Source organism: Ictalurus furcatus, chromosome 28 (genome assembly GCF_023375685.1).
Source record: "Ictalurus furcatus strain D&B chromosome 28, Billie_1.0, whole genome shotgun sequence".
Taxonomy (NCBI): domain Eukaryota; kingdom Metazoa; phylum Chordata; class Actinopteri; order Siluriformes; family Ictaluridae; genus Ictalurus; species Ictalurus furcatus.
In genome coordinates, this window is record NC_071282.1 from 8,103,585 (window position 1) to 8,125,410 (window position 21,826).

A 21,826-nucleotide genomic window follows, 5' to 3' on the forward strand; every position below is an offset into this window, starting at 1 on the left:
ATTACAAGGTAGGCTTAGTTATCTGTTTATTCATGAGTTGCAGCAATTTATGAAATTTTAAGAGTAAAGGACAATCACAGTACCGTCAAGCTGCAACTGCTGGGCTCTGAACCCTGTAAACCTCAACTGTTCAGTTATATAAATGAAATAAATGTAAATCGTTCTGGATAAGGGCATCTCCCAAATGAATAAAATGTAAATGAGAGTTATTGAACCCATCTCTAACCCTACGATATCATCAGATTTTTTTTATTACTTCTTTTTCAAAGCCTCTTTAAATATGCGAGTCGGCTCCTTACGTTAGGCTAGAAAGAGCCGGTTTAGAGAGTCGACTCGTTCGCTACCTTGCTACATCACTACTGGCAACCCTATTCTACTGAGAAGAGAGGCAGTAACACGACCTATGCAGTGCAAAGCATACTAGGCCTGAAGAACGACATGATTGAAATACAACTTCCACGAAATTTGCGTCATTGTGGTGCACCTGGAAAAAGGATAATTATACTTACGGCGGTTGGATTACACCGGTAAGATTATCGCCGTACACCTCAGTGCTGCACTGTCACTCGCTACATCTTTTGCATATGATGGATTAATAGCGATTTTAGTTCGAGCTACGGAGTCTTCCATCGTGTCATCTACCATGTTTAGGTTTTAGTTGGATGCATTTTAGTTATTAAATCATTGTAATCGTTACGTACCACACGGTAAATATTTATGAAACGACCCCCGCCCGCACAACCCCCCCCCAAAAAAAAACAAAACCAAACAAACAAACAAAAACCTATTGACAAATGCCCGTGTGCATGTTGCTTTCTTGGGCGTGAGCAATATTAGTCATGTGCCAAATTTCCTGTCATCATGTGTTTTTTTTCAAGACGTGGATTACTTGGAGTACTACTAATAATACTCAACGTTTAATCGAGTTCAGTGTGTGTGTGTGTGTGTGTATGTATGTATGTATATATATATATATATAATCACGATATTTTCTCTGTTAGAGAGGTACGCTCGTGTTATTGCTGAAAAATGATGCGTGATGCAATTGTTCACGTGTCACGTTGCGCAGAATGCTGTAGAATAGTGTTTCACAGTCCTTATTCCTGGTCCCTCCTTTATCTTACCCAGTTTAACGTAGTTGAAAGCATGTAAAATATTTGATGTGTTGAATCAGGTGAGTTGAGAGAAGGGCATTGCTCAATTTCCAGCCGTAATTTCCTGTGCAGATGCATATTTCAACCATGAGCAATACAAAAGCCTTCTCTGATTTGTATAGAACTGATTAAACATGAGATGGTGACCTTGGCTACGATATGAAGGGGTGTGTGTGTGTGTGTGTGTCTATATATATATATATATATATATATATATATATATATATATATATATATATATATATAAAATTCCTGTTTATATATTTATATATATATAAATATATATATATATAAATTCAAAAGTTTACATACCCTCGATTCTTAATACTGTGTGTTATTTCCTGGATGATCCACGACTGTGAATAAAAGTTTACTGAAATAAAACCCAAAACAGTTAACCCATAGTCCATATGTCCAAAGAAATGAAAAAATATTTTATTACATGCCTTCTAAACAGGACCCTTTATGAGGTAAAAATGTTTAAAAGTGTTGTTTAAACGAATCGGGCATATTACATGCGTTCTAAACAGGGCCCTTTAGGAAGTGAAAATGTTTAAAAGTGTTGTTCAAATCACGTGTTTTGTTTAAACTATAAGACAAGTTTTTTCGGGAGATGTCTTGTAGGCTCGGATACACAGAACTGATGGTAAATACAAAAGATCATTTCTATACACTCTGCCCTCCACACGTGTTTTCCCGGCTGACTGTTCTGTAGTTCGTGTAAATTTACCAAATCTGGTAAAACTTTATGATCTCTACGTGTGTACATCCTGGCAGCTGTCTGTCTGTGTGAGATAGGGACCATATGTTTCCTGGGTGTGGAGTTTGCTCATGCTGTGTTTGTTGATGAGTTTAGTGTGTGCGTGGTTAATGGTGTTTAAATATTGGTTTAAGACATTGTAGTTAAAACACAGAAGACACTCTGCAACTATCTGTTACAATGGCTGCTCCGAGAACTCCTATTGCATCTAGAAGACTGTTGTGTATTACACCAACAAGAGGATCTGCTGAAATGTGAGAGGAGTTGGACTTTGCTCCAAGAAAAAAACAACAATGTGTTAGGTTGACAAAATTTCTTCTTGAAAATGAAGATGTTGTAAAGACGATAATGTTTAACCCTGAGCAGGGCGTTACCAACTCCGGAGACCATCTCAAGATCACCCTCATATTGCAATGATTAAAACGGGTGAAGGTGTTAACATTCGTCACATACACACGATGTCTCAAGAATCTGTCTGCCTGCTGCTACAGCAACACTCTGGAGACAGCCCCAGTTTTGCCTGATGACAACGCGACGTATATGTGACAACAGTTGGTTAGATAATTTCTGAAAGGAATTAGGATATCACAACATGTGTTTCCTTACAACTACGTACGACACCACTGGAACTTTAGCTGGGGCCACTGCCTATGTTGGTGTTGATAACACTGCATTTGGTCTGACGGTTTCATGATGATAAAAGCGACTGTTGTGGTCCTTCTGGAACATCTTATCAACAATTTAATTCAATTTTATTTTATGTGTATAGCGCTTTTTATAATAGACATTGTCTCAAAGCAGCTTTACAGAAACATATAAACACGGTATACAGATATTAAAAGTGCAAACTTATCCCAATTGAGCAAGCCGGTCGCGACAGTGGCAAGGAAAAACTCCCTAAGATGTTAAGAGGAAGAAACCTTGAGAGGAACCAGACTCAGAAGGGAACCCATCCTCATCTGGGTGGAACCCATCCTCATCCTCATCAACAAAAAGCTGAAAGAACTCTGCTTGGTGTGCGAAGTGAATAACCAGAGTCGGAATAGACACTCGTGTCTGTTCGAACCTGACACGTATTTCTTTGACAAATACTTTGAGGAACTGTAGTGTAATCTGGTTAAACCCGGATTTAAACACTTCATAGCTCAAGCATTGAGTCGGTGTGGTTTGAGGATTCACCCCCAGAGGATTCAGGGGTCAGTGGACGCTATTCTGCATGAGCTGCGTGATGAAGTTTACATCGTGGAAAGGCTTTTGTGAAGTCAGAGAGAAACTTGTGGATATCAGCAGCGAGCAGATTGTCTATGATGCCATGGACTGTTGGAAGGGGTTTGCACAAGACGGTTGAGATGGAGAACACATGTTGTGTGACAGGATTGGCAAAGAGTCTGCCTAAACGGCGTATTAGGTGTGAGATGACCAGCTTGATGTATAAGGTCCTTAATGACTGTGTCGATGTACCTGTCGCTGTAAACGAATGCGGTGTTGATCCGAGACGTTTAACAAAACTCAAGAAACCAATATTTCTTATGAGAGGTATGGCATGCGAATGGTCTGTTTTGTTGCATATGTGTATTAATGTGTGCAATCCAATTTGTGCCTCTATCTATCTATATCAGTACAATACAAGACCTTGTGACTGAATGTGGCAGATGTATTAGAATAGTAGACATTTTATGTATGTGTATTTATGTGTATGATTTTTGTGTAATCCTTCTGTCAAGAAATGAACAGTCTGATGTTTGTGAAATAATTGAAACATTTATTGCCTACATTGTTGAGAAAAACATTGTGATTATGTAGAAAATTTCTACACTCCCTCGATGGAGTATGATGCCAAAGTTCTCATTTTACTGAAATAAATACCATTACATTTAAACCATCTGAGTTATTCTTTTGTGGAGACTGAAGTGTCTATATGGCCGAAGAAATGAAAAAGGTTTATTGCACACCTTCTAACCCGGGTTCTTTAGGTGGTAAAAACGTTTAAAAGCCGCTGTTTTAAAAGAAATGGGGGTTCGTTTAACCGATAAACAAGTCTCGTTTACCCGATAAACAAGACTGGCTTGCCAGTGAGGATGCTTACACGTTACACAGAATGGTACCATTAAAATTTTTGTTTATGGTATTGCTATGAAGTTTCAAGCCGATCTGCTCAATATGTCTGCATATGCCATGCATAGATATGTTTAGTAAATATGCATGGACTCGGGTTTTAAAAAACAAATCCGGCGTTGAAGTGTCTAAAGCTTTTGAATATATATTGAATGAGGGCAGGGTGCCACGCAAATTACAGACAGATAATGGGACATTTTACATTTTAACAAACATTTTCAAAGCAGGACAAAAAAGTACAACATAACATATTTTGCACCAGCCACAGAATTAAAAGTATGCATCGTCGAATGGTTTAATAGAACCTTAAAAGGTAGAATGTGGAGATATTTACAAACTCCAAACGCTATATTGATATACTACAAGACGTCACGGATGGATACAATGCCAACTATCACAGAAGCATTAAGATGAGACCTATTGATGTGAACAAAGAAAATTAATCTGTGGTGTATCATAATCTATATGGATCTAACTGTGGTCCCGCCGCCACATGCAAATTTAAATATAAAGTTGGCGACATTGTTAGAATTTCTAAAGTAAGAGGTCTGTTCACAAAAGGATATAAGGAAAACTATACGCACGAGTTTTTCACTATAATAGAATGCCTATATGTCTATAGATTGTGTGATTATCATGGCGATGTCATCGACGGTGGTTTTTATGAAGAGGAATTGCACAAAATATTTGTGAACAAAAACAAAGCATTTAAAGTGGAAAAAAAAATTAGACAAGAAGAAACAAGGCTGAAAAACTTTCGTTTTGGTCAGATGGCTTGGATGGCCCGCAAAATTCGCGTCATGGATCGACCAGAAAGAATTGGTTGATGTACTGGCCCCATAAAACAAACGATCCTCATAGCTAGCACACATTTCATTTAAAAAAAAAAACACAAAAAAAAACAACCATGGCTGAGGGTGGATTTTATGTAACGCTACCATGTAATGCCTCATTGACTGTTTATCTGGAAAAATGTATCTTGTGTTATACAACCTGATTAGTGAAAACTATAAATCTAAAAGGAGAATGGCAAGTTGGTTTGGTTGAATTTGAATATCCGGTGTCATGGCACACATTTAATTATGTTCATTTTCAACTGTGGTGAAACAATGAAGATAGACAATCATGTCACCGAATATAATGTTGAAGGCAGGATGTCAACTGCGTCTTACAGGTTAAAGACTGAATATTATGACGACGTAATTTTTTTGACCAGGGAGATCAATGCAACCCTGCCACCATGTGCGAGTCTTGGTTATGATCATAATGTTAAAAACACAGTGTTTCTGAAAGGCCCTCCAAAGACATTGACATTTTATGCTAAGTTGGCTAAAATTTTAGGATTAAAACTAGGGGTTACTATAGAAACAGTTGACCAAACTCATGAAAATCATAATGTGACGTATGCACGATATCAGGCTGACATTAATGTGGGTTTTACAATGTGTGTGTGTGTGTGTGTGTGTGTGTGTGTGTATATATATATATATATATATATATATATATATATATATATATATATAATATGCACACACAGATATTATAGAATATCAATCAGTTGGTGACTATCATGTTCCACTACTAAGGTATGTACATATAGAGGGTGAGAATAACAAGATTGTTAGTGTTAGATACGATGAGCCACATTACGTATCAGCTAATAAATCGTCCATCTCCCGAGATAACAATACAAGTGAAAGACGATCAAAATCAAGACGTACATTTCAGTTATGGGAAGGTGTGTGCCAAGCTACATTTTAGACCTCTGAAACAATTTGTTTAAAAAAATTATGCGTTATGTAGCATATTATCAAGTGTGGAATGGTGGTGTTATGTATGGAGCTGGTTTGGGGGGTATGTTTAGAGGACTCTTTAGAATGGCTGTACCGGACCTAAAACAAGGGTTTTCTTTTTGAATGTGGTCATTCTGCGGAAGTGTTAATGTGCTGTTTTCCCAGTCCCCTTGTCTAGTGAGTGTTAACAAATGCTGTACAGCGTTTGTGTACAGGTTCACCTTTTCATAATTGTCCAAATCAGATCTGTGCAAAATACTTCTTATAGTCACATCTAAATCATTCTCCACAACCTGTTGAATAGAGTCGCGGGTGTACCAGTCTTATCCAGCTGCGGAACTAATCTTCTCTGCATACTCCATCCCCAGTTATCTAGAAGTAATCAAGCTGGAGATGAAAGGAATAGCGATTCCTAAGTGCGGTAGAAGAAAGCCCCCCTGTTGGTTTATTACATGTCTCTTTCTTTTAACACCAACTGTCTCATGCAAAACAAATTTGACGCTTTTCCTCTTTCTCAGTTTCTGGTATTGTTGGGACGTGAGCGGTATATTGTCGTAGAGTACATTAAGAGCTACTTCACACAATGTCCCAATTAGCTCTTCTGTGACAGTTTGTAAAATAATCCGTCTGGAGATATACCACAGGATATGGTGAAAGTAAATCTGTTCTGAGCCGATAGTGTTAAGGTGTTTTTGTTTTATAATCAATCATCAGGTAACCGAAAGGTTTGTTGGTTGCGTCTTGATAACTCTCCATAAAGTATTTTGTGTTCCGGGGATACATTTGTCTTCCTAGTACACTCACCTGATTGGTGTCTCTGGGGTTAAGGAACAACACCAGATAATTTGTGTTTAAGCTGATGGTCCTGCTGGATTTACCTTGTCAAAATAAATTCTGTACAATATAAATAGCCCTAAGATTTCTGTGGTGCACATACTGTGTGAACACTTTTTCCACCTCGTTGCTTCCACTGGCCTCTTTCATCAGATCGTCAAGGATCAACAAATTAGTTGTGTTGGCAGGAATCTCATCATCATCATTCAGAGTCTGTGGTAATCCTTCGACAAATTTTATTTTGTACATTTTCAACAACTCATACAACGGTTGCCAGCAATCATAAATATATACAATATTTTTTATAAAAATTAGAAATCAACTGTACAGCATTTTGCAGATTTTTACTAAATATGACTTTCCTGAGTTTGATGGGCCGCTTATCACACATGAAAATGGATTGTGTAATCAGAAATCAAAACCATCTGTGCCTCACACACCCCTATGTCCAAAAAGGTTATCAGAAGCCATATGGGGGCATTCTGAAATCAGGGAGCAGCACATGTTTGTTGTACAAGACGTTTGAACTTTTTAGTGACTGCCCTATTGTGTAGTGTGAAGTGTTTATTTTGCACAATAGTGTCTGTGTACGCCAGTATATGACTGCCCCCATGACATAGTGGTCAACAAGGCCAAGCATTATTCATTCTTCCTCTTCTTATTCCTCTTCTTCTTATTGTTGATGTTATAGAGCATCTTCAGTGTTTCCTGAAAGAGAAATGTCTGTCATGACTTATCCGTGTGAGGTGTTGAGACATTTAAATATGAATCTAATACAAAATATTGTTGTGTGTCTCATATCTCTCAACAGAATATCAGTACATGTAAGTTTTCATTAAAGATCCTCACCGGCTTGTGCCCAGCTTCCCTCGCCTTCAGGAGTTCATCCATTTCATCCACCTACAATCACACGCACACATACACACATGAGGAATAGTGAGGATGGGTTTTGTTTCCACATGGTCCTAGCTAAATTGTCATTTCAATGTCAAACTCTTGTATGTAGGAGCTCAGGATCCCTGATCATGTTCGTGATCTTGAAGTTGTTCTCACCCTCCAAAAGCATCCAGCTGATATTATTACCCAGATTCGGGCGGATTTTCTCGACCAGAGGTAACATGTCGTCATCTGAGTGAAAGGTGTGAGACAATAGAAATAGAGTGAATGTTCCCTGCCATCCAGTCATGTAACGTGCGGGCTTTGGAGCCAGACGCTTTCCCTATTATCAAGTAACAACAAACAAGAGGAGTTGAAAGCATGAGCTTGTAGAAGTTTTCAGTCTATACAAGGAATCACTCACCAACCACTCACCAATGGGGGGGAAGTCAAGAAAAAGTGTTTAAAACGCTGAACTGCAACACCAGCGTGTATATGAGTTATTATTATTATTATCGTTATTATTATTAGTTTATATGATATTGTAATATTAAATAAGCAAACATCACAGTCACTTCAGGGTGCAGATGACCCACACACAGTGCTGGCATCATGGGATTGGGGTTTCATTTGACCTAAATAAAGTGGTATACGCACCACTTGCATTGTTCAGGAACTGAATTTCCTCAACAATGTCGGCAAGGTCCACAGCACTTGGAATGTTAGAGATCCTGTTTAAGCATTGCAACAGAACACTTACTCGTTTCTAAATAAATAAATGTTCTTAATAATAATAATACGAAATAATAAACTACATTACTGGTAAGATAGACAGCCTTCTTCTCTTAAAGTATGCCTTAAAGTATGTCTCAAAATAACAAAAACCTTGCAGGGAAAAAAGTAAATTGAGAAAACAAAGATCCGCTTATAGCATACCACACAACCACTAACACACATGTATGGTTTGACAATGACTGGGCTGACTGACTCTGTTTTTAAATATCCTATGCATGCTTTGGATTATATAAACCCGCCCCTTAATTCATTAACATAAACAAGGCATAAGAAAACCCCACACCCCTCACCCAGAAAACACATGGTTCCTATCTCATATAGACAGACAGCTGCCAGGATGTACACTTAGAGATCATAAGGTTTTACTAGACTTTCGTAAATTTACACTACAGAACTGTCAGCCAGGGTCATAAATTTACATGAGCCAGGGAAACATGTGTGGAGGGCAGAGAGTATAATGATGATTTTTTTTAAAAATTTACCATCAGTTCTGTGTATCTGCACCTACAAGACATCTCCTGAAAAACTTGTCTTATAGTTTAAACAAAACGTGCAATTCTTTTTAACACTTTTAAACATTTTACCTCCTAAAGGGTCCTGTTTAGAAGGCATGTAATAAAATATTTTTTCATTTCTTCTGACATATCAACTATGGTTTAACTGTTTTGGGTTTTATTTCAGTAAATTTTTATTCACATCACACCGTTTTCTCAAAAATGGAATCAACAAATGTTTCAATTATTTCACAAACAAACATTCTGCTCATTTATGTTCACATTCAACCATCATGCATTTTCTACCAGTGTAGTTACACAAAATAAAATCCCCCACACATTAATACACACACACATATAACCAATATTAACCATTTGATACACTTTTTCTTACATCAGACGTATTTCACCTAAACCATCCTCACGCTTCAAAATAAAACAATTTTTGCCACAAAAGTAATTTCAGAAACAAATATTAGCTTATACCACAAAATGTATACATTGTGTGTGGATTAATATTGTGAGAAGCACATTTCACAACAATCTCATTAACATAAACATATGTGGTGGGGAGACCCCTGCCAATACACACCCCCAGGAAGGTCATCCACACACAAGCAGGTGCCAGGATGTACAGGCATTAGGGTCATTAGGGTTTATCCCCTCCTCTCATAAATTAGGTGCACATACAGAATTGTCAACCATTGGAACACAGAGGAGTCATAAATTACACAGGGTCATAAATCATTTGATTGAGAGTTTAACAGAAAGTGTGTGTTATAACTACACACAAACCACTGTAAAGCCAGACCCTTGATACCAACCACAGACTCTGAGCAATTTAAAAGAATACTATGGTCAATAGCATCAAAGGCAGCTCCAAGATCCAATAAGACCAACACAGCACAAGTGCCAGAGTCAAGTGACATTATGCAACGTATCGTAGACTGGAGGTGGATGCAGGTGCAGATCAAAGTCTTTATTGAACATAAAACACAAAACCAAAGTAAACGCGGTCTTCACCGGGAAACGAGAACATTTGAGGCATGGAAACAAACGATACGACCGATACAAAAACTACAACCAATAATACTGAGCGACGTGCTCAGTAACCAAGGCATTTAAATACCAAACATAATCACCTCAAAACATAAACACCTGTGGCAAATGAAAGTCACTTCAATAAATGTTCAGTAGGAAGCGAGCGAACCAAAACAATGTCATGTGACTCATCAGGAGCCGAGCCACAGTGCCCTCTGCTGGCCGTAGCGTAACAGAACCCCTCTCCAAAGGGTGCTCCTCCCGGAGCACCAAGAACCCCCCTCCAACGGGGTTCCTGGGCCCCTGTGCAAGCTGTCTCTCACTGCCACGGAAAGTGAGGCAGGCTCCGTCTGGCAGCAGATGGGCGGAGCAGCACCCCCACCGGGGTTGAAAGTCGGGGCACCGCCCCTGGCGGCGCTGGACCGCTGGACACCGCCCCCGACGGCACTTGAACGCAGGGCGCCGCCCCCGACGGCACTTGAACGCAGGGCGCCGCCCCCGGCGGCTCTGGAATGCAGGGCGCCGCCCCTGGCGGCACTGGAACTGGAAGGCTGGACAGCGTCCCCAGCAGGACTGGAGGGCTGGGTGGCATCCCCAGCGGCACTGGAGGGCTGGGCGGTGTCCCCAGCGGGACTGGACAGCGGGACGGCCTCCTCGGCCGGGCTGGACAGCGGGACGGCCTCCTCGGCCGTGCAGGGCAGCGGGACGGCCTCCTCGGCCGTGCAAGGCAGCGGGACGGCCTCCTCGGCCGGGCTGGACAGCGGGACGGCCTCCTCGGCCGTGCAGGGCAGCGGGACGGCCTCCTCGGCCGGGCAGGACAGCTTCCTCGGCTGTGCAGGGTAGCAGGACGACCTCCTCGGCTGGGCTGGACAGCAGGACAGCTTCCTCGGCTGTCGGGAGCTCCCCCACGGAGACCTCCCCGTAGGCCTCAAGCTGTAGCTCTGAGGTCGCCCTGTTGACCTCAGGCGGGAGCTCCACAGCTGAGGCCTCCCCGTAGGCCTCAGGCTGGAGCTCTGCTGTCTTCGTTGCCCCCCCAAAAAAAATTTCTGGGCCAGCCTTCACCTCTGGACTGCACGGCGTGGTGCAATTCCCCTGCAGTGGGAAGCCCCAGATGCTCAGGTCACTCTGCTGGCTGCGTGGCGCTGTACAGTTCCCCTGCAGTGGGAAGCCCCAAATGTTCCGGCCGCTTTGCTGGCTGCGTTGCACAGCGTGGTTCTCCTGTTGTGGGGACGGGGTCAAGGGCGCAGGCGGGCGACGTGGCGCATAGCTCAGCTTGCAGCTGTCTCTGTTCTGCTACCATGCGCTTGAGCCGAGCCAGTTCCTCGCTGAGCTGTTGGTTGAGCTCCCGGAACGACGCGGATGGTGGCGTGGCGCATGGACCAGCTCGCTGCAGCAGCTTTTGTTGCGCTCTGGTGAGTAATCCGCGCCAATGCTTCGTCCATTAGTCTGTTCCTCTCCCAGAACACTCGGTTCAACTGCGCGCTCATTTTGTTGATCTGCTGCTTCCGTCTGGTGGGCTCAGTATTCTGTGACGTATTGTAGACTGGAGGCGGATGCAGGTGCAGATCAAAGTCTTTATTAAACATAAAACACAAAACCAAAGTAAACACGGGGAAATGAGAACATTCGAGGCATGGAAACAAATGATACGACCGATACAAAAACTACAACCAATAATACTGAGCGACGTGCTCAGTAACCAAGGCATTTAAATACCAAACATAATCACCTCAAAACATAAACACCTGTGGCTAATGAAAGTCACTTCAATAAATGTTCAGCAGGAAGCGAGCGAACCAAAACAATTTCATGTGACTCGTCAGGAGCCGAGCCACAGTGCCCTCTGCTGGCCGTAGCATAACACATTACAATATCATTAGTAACATTTAACAGGGCAGATTAACTGCTGTGTAAAGATCTAAAACCTGACTGGAACTTGTCTAAAATATTCAAAATGAGAAATAAAAATTCAAATACAACTGCGCATAAACAATTTTTTCCAGCAACTTCAAGATAATAGGCAATTTGGAAATAGGCCTAGAGTTGTTGCGTAAAGTTGGCTCAAGATAAGATTTTTTAAGCAAAGGCTGCATAATTGCATGTTTGAGGCTGGCTGGTACAACTCTGGTAGCTAAAGAGCTATTAATAATGGTTGACACAACTGAACTTTCAGTTTCAAAAACCTCTTTCAAACGACATGCAGGAAGAACATCCATCATACAGCTTGAAGAAACACTTTATCTGTGAGATTAAATCAGAAAGCTGGGCTGAGGAGACTGGTTGAAAGTTAGTTAATTACCTGAGGGTAGGTGAATCCTCTAGGGGATCAACTCTTGAAGAATAATAAAATAGTAAAATAATAATAAATAATAGAAGAATTGATCACTTCAATTTTGTTGACAAAAAAATAAAGAAATTCGTCACAGGACTCAAGAGAGGGGTCAGGTCCAACAGCCAGAGAAGGATTTAGCACAGAATCAATAATATTAAACAATGCTTTAGGCATATTTGCATTCACAGCTATTAATTTGGAGAGATAATTTGATTTTGCCTCTTTCACTGACCTCTGATAATTTATTAAACACATCTTAAACTGCATGTCTCTTATGATATTTTTATCTTTCTTTGACTTACGCTCCATTTTCCTGCACTCTTGTCTAATAGCACGAGTACAATCATTAAGCCACGGCTGAAGAGTATCTTTCTTTTTAACTCTCCTGAACTTGAGTGGGGTGATAGTGTCTAAGGTAAGAGAGCAAGTATTATTAAAAACGTCAACCAGCTCCACAGTATCCATATCGTTATTAAAATCATCAATAAAATGATCCCGATAATAATCTGAGAACAGACTAGCAGTAGAGGCATGGATGACACGAGAAATGTTCATAGGCTGAGAGATAGAAGATGAAGGACAGAAACAAACAGATTCAAACATAACTGAATAACGATCAGAAATACCAGAATCGACAACCTCAAAATGAGTTACAGCAAACCAGAGTACATTACAAGATCAAGTGTATGACCTAAATTATGAGTAGGACCAGAGACAAACTGCACAAGATTCAGGGATTCCAGAAGACATAAAAAATCTTTTACAAGGGTTTAGCTGGACAACAGAGATGAATGTTAATTCCTGAATGTTAATTCATGAAAGTCCCCATGAATCAGCAATCTATCATAGTGAGACACTAAATCAGAAGGGAACTGAGAAAATTTATATTGAAAAATCAAATTTCAAAGTCCAGAGCACAAACAATGGGACCCAAAATCTCAATCTTTAACAATTGGACCTCAAAGCTCGATAACGTGTCTGGGGCAGGATCCTGCATTTGAATTTATTACTGAAAATTGTGGCAATGCTGCCACCAAGTCCTTGGATTGCTGAAGAAAGCGCAGTCCGGGGGACAGAGTACGCATGGAGCAATGAAGCCGCCAGGGCTGAGCCAAGTCTCAGTCACAAATAAAAAGTATAATGACTGTGAAATAAAAAAAAGTCATTTAATATAAAAGATGTGCATGCATGCGACCATTAAGGCCAATTTAATTTTCAAAGGCTCCAAATTATTTGCTGTGCTTGAAGATGCATACTTAAGAAAACGGAAATTGGATGGGCCGGGAAATGGCAAGATTGCCGGGATGTAATGAGATTCTGAGGAGACAGCCGATGTCCACTTGAGATGATTATGACGAGATCCTCGATGAACATACCGTGGACGACGTAAATTTTCCAAGGCCACACACTTATTGTAGATTCCAGCAGGGAGATGAGAAGAAACATTCAGATGCTGTAAGTCTAGAGATGAGTATTTGAGCACATGTCTAAAAAATTATCAAGGGATAAGCCTGAACTCCACCAGCAGGTATTCGTCTGCCAGAGAGGAAAAACAATGATAAAACTCCAACAGAACAGAGCAAACAGTAAAAGATGGATCATCATTTCAAGCCCATCTAAAAGGTATCAGCCAGAAGCACGCGAGAAAGTGTTAAATTCCTTGCGAGAATGACGGCTATTGTACCATTCAAAATAGCACAGGCTTGCAGTTTGGCCAATGAGATTTTTAATTGTATGAAGAAATCAGGAAATCAGTCCACAGTGCCCCAAAATACACAAAGGAATGTCCATAATCGATAAAATGCAAAATACAAAAAATGGTTGTTCCAAAGAGTAATTTTAAAATAAACACCAAAACCGGAGAGCCAAATAATGTTCTCTGAATAATGTGCTCTGGACAGACGAATCAAAGATAGAGTTGTTTGGCCACAGAAATAGCAGACATGTTTGGTGCAGACCAAAGACAACTGTGAAGCGTAGTGGTGGAAATGTTACAGTTTGGGGTTGCTTTGCTGCCTCAGGGACTATACAGCTTGTATTCATTAATATCAAAGAGTATATCAAAGAGTGCTTGAAGATAATGTGAGGCCATATGTCCTAAAGTTGAAGTTGAACTGAACCTTTGGACGTTTCAACAGTATAATGATCCTAAGCACACTAGCAAATCCACCAAGGAATGGCTCAAAAAGAAGATATAAAGGGTTATGGAATGGCCTAGTCAAAGCCCATATTTGAATCACACTGAAATGTTGTGGTGGGATTTGAAACAGGCAGTACATGCAAGGAAACCCTCAAACATCTTGCAACAGAAAGAATATGGCATGGATGAGTGGTCAAAAATTCCAGCAAGCCTGGTGGACAATTACGCAAAATGACTATTTTATTATTTTAACTAAATTATTTCTGCTAAAAGAGCAATACTAGCTTCTGAGTCCAAGGGTGTACTTACTTTTTCCACAGACGAATATCACATCTATTGATGTATCTGTTGAATAAATGATGATTGAAAATTTTTCCTTGTGGTTTTGTTCAAATATAACAACTTCATTAATAGGCACTGCTTCAAAGATGATCAAAATGTTGCAACATTTATCCAGCAAACCTTACTTACTTTATTTAAAGAATGTCATTTGAGGAATTTTCCTATAATTTAAATGTTTGCTATAGTGATTAAACACAGGATTATTAAGTGCCAAAGCACGGTTAACCCATTATCGCTCATAGGAGATCCCCTTTAGGAGAAATGTCCAACCCCCCAGCTGAACTGGAAGTTTTGATTGGTTTTTCAACTGAGTCAGACCTGTGTGTTATTGGCTGAAATGCTGGGTCACTGCAGCTGTAGGTCAAATTCCAGCTTGCCCCTATTACTCTGGCAGCCCTGATATACAGTGATGCTTGAAAGTTTGGGACCCTTTAGAATTTTTTATATTTCTACATAAATATGATCTAAAACATCTTTTAAAAAAGTCCTAAAAGTAAAAAAGAGAATCTAAAAGAGAACCCAATTAAAGGAGACAAAAATGTTATACTTGATAATTTATTTATTGAGGAAAATAAGCCAATATTACATAATTGTGAGTGGCAAATGTATGTGTGTCTTTGCGTTCCCATTCCTCAGTACAGAGCAGTTACAACTCTGGGATGTTGGTGGGTTTCCTCACATGAACTGCTTACTTCTGGTCCTTCAGCAACATTTCTATTAGATTAAGGTTGGGACTTTGACTTGGCCATTCCAAAATATGTTATTCTTCTTTAACCATTGTTTGTTAGAATGACTTGTGTGCTTTGGGTTGTTGTCTTGCTGCATGACCCACTTTCTCTTGAGATTCAGATCACAGACAGATATCATGACATTTTCCTTTAGAATTTGATGGTATAATTCAGAATTCATTGTTCCATCAATGATGGTCATCTGTCCTGGCCCAGATGCAGCAAAATATGCCCAAAGCATGATACTACCACCACCATGTTTCACAGCTGGGATAAGGTTCTTATGCTGGAATGCAGTGTTTTATTTTCTCCAAATATATCCATTCTCATTTTAACCAAAAATTCAATTTTGGTCTTATCAATCCACAAAATATTGTTCCAGTAGCATTTTGCCTTGTTCACATGATCTTTAGCAAACTGCAGATGGGCAGCAATGTTCTTTTTGAAGAGCAGTGGTTTTCTCCTTGCAACCCTGCCATGCACACCACTGTTATTTAGTGTTCTTCTGATGATGGACTCAAGAACATTAACATTAGCCAATGTGAAAGAGGCTTTTAGTTGCTTAGAAGTTACCCTGGCTCCTTTGTGACCTCTGAGACTATTACACATATTGCTCTTGGAGTGTGCTTTGTTGGTCTATCACTCCTGGGGAGGGTAACAATGGTCCTGAATTTCCTCCATTTGTACACAATCAGTCTGACTGTGGATTGGTGGATTCCAAACTCCAGCCTGATAACCAGCAACTCTTTTTCTGAAGTCCTCAGAAATCTCCTTTGGTCATGCCATGATATACTTCCGCAAACGTGTTGTGAAGATAGATCCCTGTTCTTTAAATAAAACAGGGCACTCACTCACACGTGATTGTCATCCCATTGATTGAAAACACCTGACTCTAATTTCACCTTCAAATTGAGTGCTAATCCACTAATGCTTTAGCCACGAACAGATATGTAATATTAGATCATTTTCTTCAATAAATAATAATTATTATGTCATTTGTGTTTATTTGGCTTCTCGCCATCCACTTTTAGGACTTGTGAAAATCTGATGTTTTAAGTAATATTTATATTAAGAAAATTGAAAAAGGGTTCACAAACTTTCATGTTTCAGATCTGCAACTGAGAGACTGTTGTGCATTTTCTGAAATACTCAAACTGAGTACCCGATATCACATTTTCCCTCTATTTTGTGAATAGCTGAAGCTCTTGACCAGTTTTTGCAACAAAAAAAAGTCTGTCAGCCTGGCACATCTTGACTTGGCAGTATTTTCCCACACACTCTTGCAAAAACATTCTGGATCCATCCAATTGTAAGGGCATCTCCTGTACACAGCATACTTCTAGTCACCTCATAGATTTTTTTGTTGGATTCAGGTCTGGGCTCTGGCTAGGTCATTCAAAAACATCAATCTTTTTGTTAAGCTATTCCTTTGTTAATTTGGATGTATGCTTTGGGTCATTGTTGTGTTGAAAATTGAAATTCCTTTTCATCTTCAGCTTATTAGCAGACACCTGAAGGTTTTGCACTAAAATACACTGGTATTTGTAGCTATTTATGATTCCCTCTACCTTGATAAAAACCCCAGTTCTGGCAAAAGAAAAGCAGCCCTAAAGCATGATGCTATACTGTGGGTATGGTGTTGAAGTGTTTTTTTGCACCAAACATACCTTTTGGACACATTTGCCACATGGTTTGGATTGATATAGTTGTGCTTGGATGTGTTGTGTGATAAATGACTTCCATCTACCCACCCTACCCCATACATGTATATACAGAGAGTGAACAGTACTTATCAGATATTGCTGCAGCTCCTTTAACGTTGCTGTAGGTCTCTTGGGAGTCTCCCTGGTAAGTTTTTTCTTGTCCTTTTATACATTTTAGAGGGACGTCCTATTCTTAGTAATGCTACTGTGTGCTCCATTTTCTCTATTTTTTTAATTATGCAACATTTTGGTGATGTCAGTGGGTTGCTGGGTTGATGCAGTTATTGCAAGCAAGATCTGCTATCAAATATTCAGTCTTAAGACTGCCTGTTCCAATTTTGCTCACCCAAAATTTGGGTGGTCTGCCACCAAAGGTGCCATTTTTTTTTTAACCCATCTAGATGTAAATATGAGGAAACGCTGTAGTCGCATATTCATCTTTTGAACTCAAACCCAAATATCTTCAGTGTATAGCAAAAATAAAATAATTGGATTTGCCATTCCAATACCTTCAGAGGGGCCTGCATACACATGCACATGTACAAGGCCAAAATTTTACATACACCTACCCTAAAAAACTCAGTTCAACTCCACAAATTTCATGTTTCATACGAGCTAATTTCAAAATAATTGCTAAAGGACCGATTTATTTCAGCTTTTAACTGGTGATCTCCTCCTCACTCAATATTTTTTGTTTTTCACACCATTCTCTGTAAACTCTAGAGACTGTTGTGTGTGGAAAACCCAGGAGATCAGCAGTTTCTGAAATACTCAAACCAGCCCATCTGGCACCACCAACCATGCCACAGTTAAAGTCACAGAGACTATTTACCCATTCTGATGTTTGATGGGAATATTAACTGAAGCTCTTGATCTCTATCTGCATGATTTTATGCATTGTGCTGCTCTCACATGATTACAATGAATATGCTGCTTTAAGACAGACACACATAGTGTCACGTACCGTAGGGAGCACGGAAGCAGAAGTGGGCGGCAGGATGAATACGTAGGCAAAGGGGGTGATCAAAGTTCCTAGTCGTAAGGCAGGCAGAGGTCAGGCGATCAGCGAACAAAACAATAGGGGTAAGGCAGAATACGTAGTTGGAACAGAAGATAAGGTCGATGAAACTAAGCGAACAAACACAGGGAATCAACGGCTTGGAAAACGAGAACAAGTCTACTGAACATATACTTCGCAAAGTCATTGTGGTGAAAGAGTCTCTATATGCTGTGGTGTGAGTGTGTGTGAGATTGGTGACAGGTGTGTGTGATTAGAACTCCGGGGAAGGTGAGCGCATGCGTGTGTAAGGGGTGTGTGTTGCTTCTTGGGAAATTGAGTCGTGGCTGGGCTGGGATATGACAGAACCCCCCCCCCCCCCCCCCAAAGGGCTCACTCCGGGAGCAAAGTTCTTTCTGGGCCTCCCCCGGGGTTGCGGACCCAGAAGATCAGGATGAGTTGTGTGGAAGTCTTTAATGAGTTGTGGATCCTGCTGGGCCAAATTTAGCCTATTACCCAAAAACACTTAAAATTCAACATAGAAGCAAATACTCACATCTGTGAACCCAGTTGGAGATAGAAAAGAAGACACCAGCCGTGAGTGAGAAGAAGCAAGGGTCCAGATTTATTGGTTCCGTTCCACCACACGAGATCCACACCAATGAGAATTCTCAGAAGTGATCTGACACCTGGAGCTCAAGCTCCAGTATTTATACTGTATTTACATAGTAAATAACCAATATATCTTAGAAAGACTATGATATCAATACCAATAGGGTTAAAAAAGAGCTCATCTACATTACCATGATGTTTAAAAATTTACCATTATGTTTTGAACGAGGACTTTCTGACTACCATTATGTTTTGAAAGAGGACTTTCTGACTACCATTAGGATTGAAAGTGGGAGAGAGACAAAACAATTTAGAGAGACCTTGGTTTCACTATTATCTCACGGGGGCAGCTTGACTCAGCTACCCTTATAAATGGCTCCTCATGGTTTTCTCTTAAAATTAAGGCCCCCTGTCTACACCACGCCTGACACTTCTTCGCGAGACAAGAATCTTCACCATCTGAATTATGAGTAAGTTTCTTTTACATTTTTCTGTATTTCTGGTTTATAATTTACTTTCATATTTGCTCTATATCTCTATGTTATATATGGTTATACTGCTTGCAAATGGTTTACTGTACTCCCTACTTCATAATATCATTATATTATCCTTCTAATATCCTACTATGTGTGTGTGTGTGTGAGAGAGAGAGAGACAGAGAGTGTGTGTGTGTGTGTGTGTGTGTGTGTGAGTGTTATGACTGCACGCCTGCCCTTGACTGTACAAGAGTGTGTGTGTTTCTCAGCCTGCACTCCTCAGCTCTTATATTTCTCTGTGACTAATAAACCATAGTGTGTTACTCTTAAAAGATCTTAAAGTGTGAATCCAATTCGTCAATATCCGCCTAATACCGCTTCTGTGTGTCTAGGTGCCCGTCGTCATTTTTCCCTCTCCTTTACTGGAGGGGCTGGATTTGGATCTGAACACTCACTATCAGCTCGTGCATCTCACTGCTGACATCATGGTGCTACTTAACGTTCTTCGCAGCACCCCCTCTGGAAATGGAAATGCGGGGTTCCCCCCCGCTCAGATACAGAATCCACCCTGTGAATGTGTGTATTGATGCCTCTACACAGACAGACCCTCCGCCTGACCCTCACTCCAGCTTTCAGTCTGAGGTTGATGTCACCTTCTCTGATCTGGGCTCTGACCATTCTTCCCTCTTCTCACCTGTCAGTCCGCCGTACTCTCAGTGTTCTCCTTATTTCACCCTTGCTGACTATGCCATGTCCCCAGGACGCACCCCATTTTCTTCCCCCTACCGCTCTCCTCAAGATTACGCACCCACCAGTCCTGTGAATTTTCAATAAAATATTACTCATACTAGGTCTCCCTCATGTTTATTTCATGTCATTTTTGTCCACAACATTCCCCCATCTGAGGCTATAAAGCCTCATAAACTACCTTAATTAAGCGGGTATCTGTGGAGAAACTGGTTCTGCCGCACCCCATGGCCGTCCCTCGCTAGCTGTCGGAGGATTACTCTAACGAAGCCATAATTCCTTCGCTCATCCTTGTAATCAAATGGGTCCCTTACAGTAACCACTTCTACGCTACACTGATCAGGATAGGAGCTGAGGAGGGTTTGTAGACCTGGTGGGAGACATGCTAGCGGTGTGCGCCCCGGGGCTTCATAGTATACTGACAGCTGGAGAATGGGCCTTAGGGCCCCTACGTCATGTCTACTTTGCGCCGGACCCATGTAGATGTACCTAGCCATAACTTTTAACCCTTAACTTCTCCTTTCAACTATATATATATGTTATTTCGAATCTAACTACCTTGATTATACGTTTGTTTGCCTACATCAATTATAAGTGTGATTAACTGAGTTCCCCAATCATTTATTACTACTACTACTGCCGTCGCTAGTCTAAGTATGAGTGGCCACTACAGTAACTACTTGATTGGATCTACATGTCCCTATCTTTCTCAACTAGGCCTGTCAGCCCACAGTTTTGTATTTGTCGGGACCTGCAGAGTCTTGCTTCCCCCCAAAAAACAAACCCCAATCCTTCGCAGTCAGGGGTGGGCGAAAAAACCTCCTATGAGGAAAAATTCCCACCCTGCCAGCACTGTGCTCGACAGCACCATTATACTTTTCTCGTGCCTGATTACGTCACACTTTGTTGCACATCACAGGTCATACCCCATCACATATCATATCACAACATTTTATAACAATCGACATGACAGTCTCTGTCGGCAGTATCTCTCTGTATTCCGGTTGTCTTCGGCTCAAGCACTTTACGTACTGTAGAGAACCACCCTTTGGGGAGATGTTAGGCTAGCACTTACACCCAGGGTATGGATTATCACATCTTCTTCTCACCCCTCAGGGTTCAGTAGATCTGCAACACAGATGAACACATACAAAACACCAATAGGTCCCGTTTTTCTCGGATAGGCCCAGTTGGCCACTACCTTGTACAAACGGGTCCTTGCACTCCCTTGCGCTGTCCTCATCAGTCCTGGCTCATGTCCCGTCTCATGTCCTCGTAGACCCCCCCGGTCTTGCTGGTGTTGCTGCTGTCGCTGCTCATTGTCTCCCATCGCATGGTCTCGATCACCACCCCCCGTTGAGGCGGTAATGCCTCACCCTTAACAATGTACTGGCCAGAAAAGGAGGTGGAAGACATCACCATCCGTCGTGTGCAGGGGATCACACAGCAGGCCACCAGACTCACAAGGAGAAGGAGGGCAAGCAGGGACACTCCCAAGCGGGTCAGGGCAGCAGTCCAATCTCCAGAAAGAAACCAGGAGAGCCACGGCGGGAGGCGGAGACTAGACCCAAAGCTGGAGTTAGCCGCTTGCTCCGCTTGGAGGGCCTGTAGTTGACCCAGGACCTTGGAGAGAGCACCCTCAGAACCAGTGTGCAAAGGGATCGCAGTACAGCACTCAGGACCAATCATTGCACAGACACCCTCCTCAGGGGCACGCATCTGGTCCAGGACAAAACGGTTCTGAGCAGCCATAAGGGAGGTGGCATGGAGCTGATCACGGACCAGTCTGAAAGCACTCACCGAGTTTTTAATGAAGCGTTGCTTGTTGTACCACATGTAATTAATCCACACCACGTTGCGGTTGATCTGCACAGCCGGGAGCAAAAT

At 41.2% G+C, this 21,826-nt stretch overlaps 1 protein-coding gene across 1 annotated transcript in view; it reads left to right on the forward strand.

Moving 5' to 3' along the window:
• Positions 1-375: 375 nt before the first annotated feature.
• ajm1 (apical junction component 1 homolog) overlaps positions 376-21,826 on the forward strand; it is a 63,755-nt gene continuing 42,304 nt past the window's right edge. Inside the window, exon 1 of the mRNA XM_053618078.1 lies at positions 376-527. The gene's annotated coding sequence lies outside the window, so the exon portion shown is untranslated. The remainder of the gene's footprint in view (positions 528-21,826) is intronic.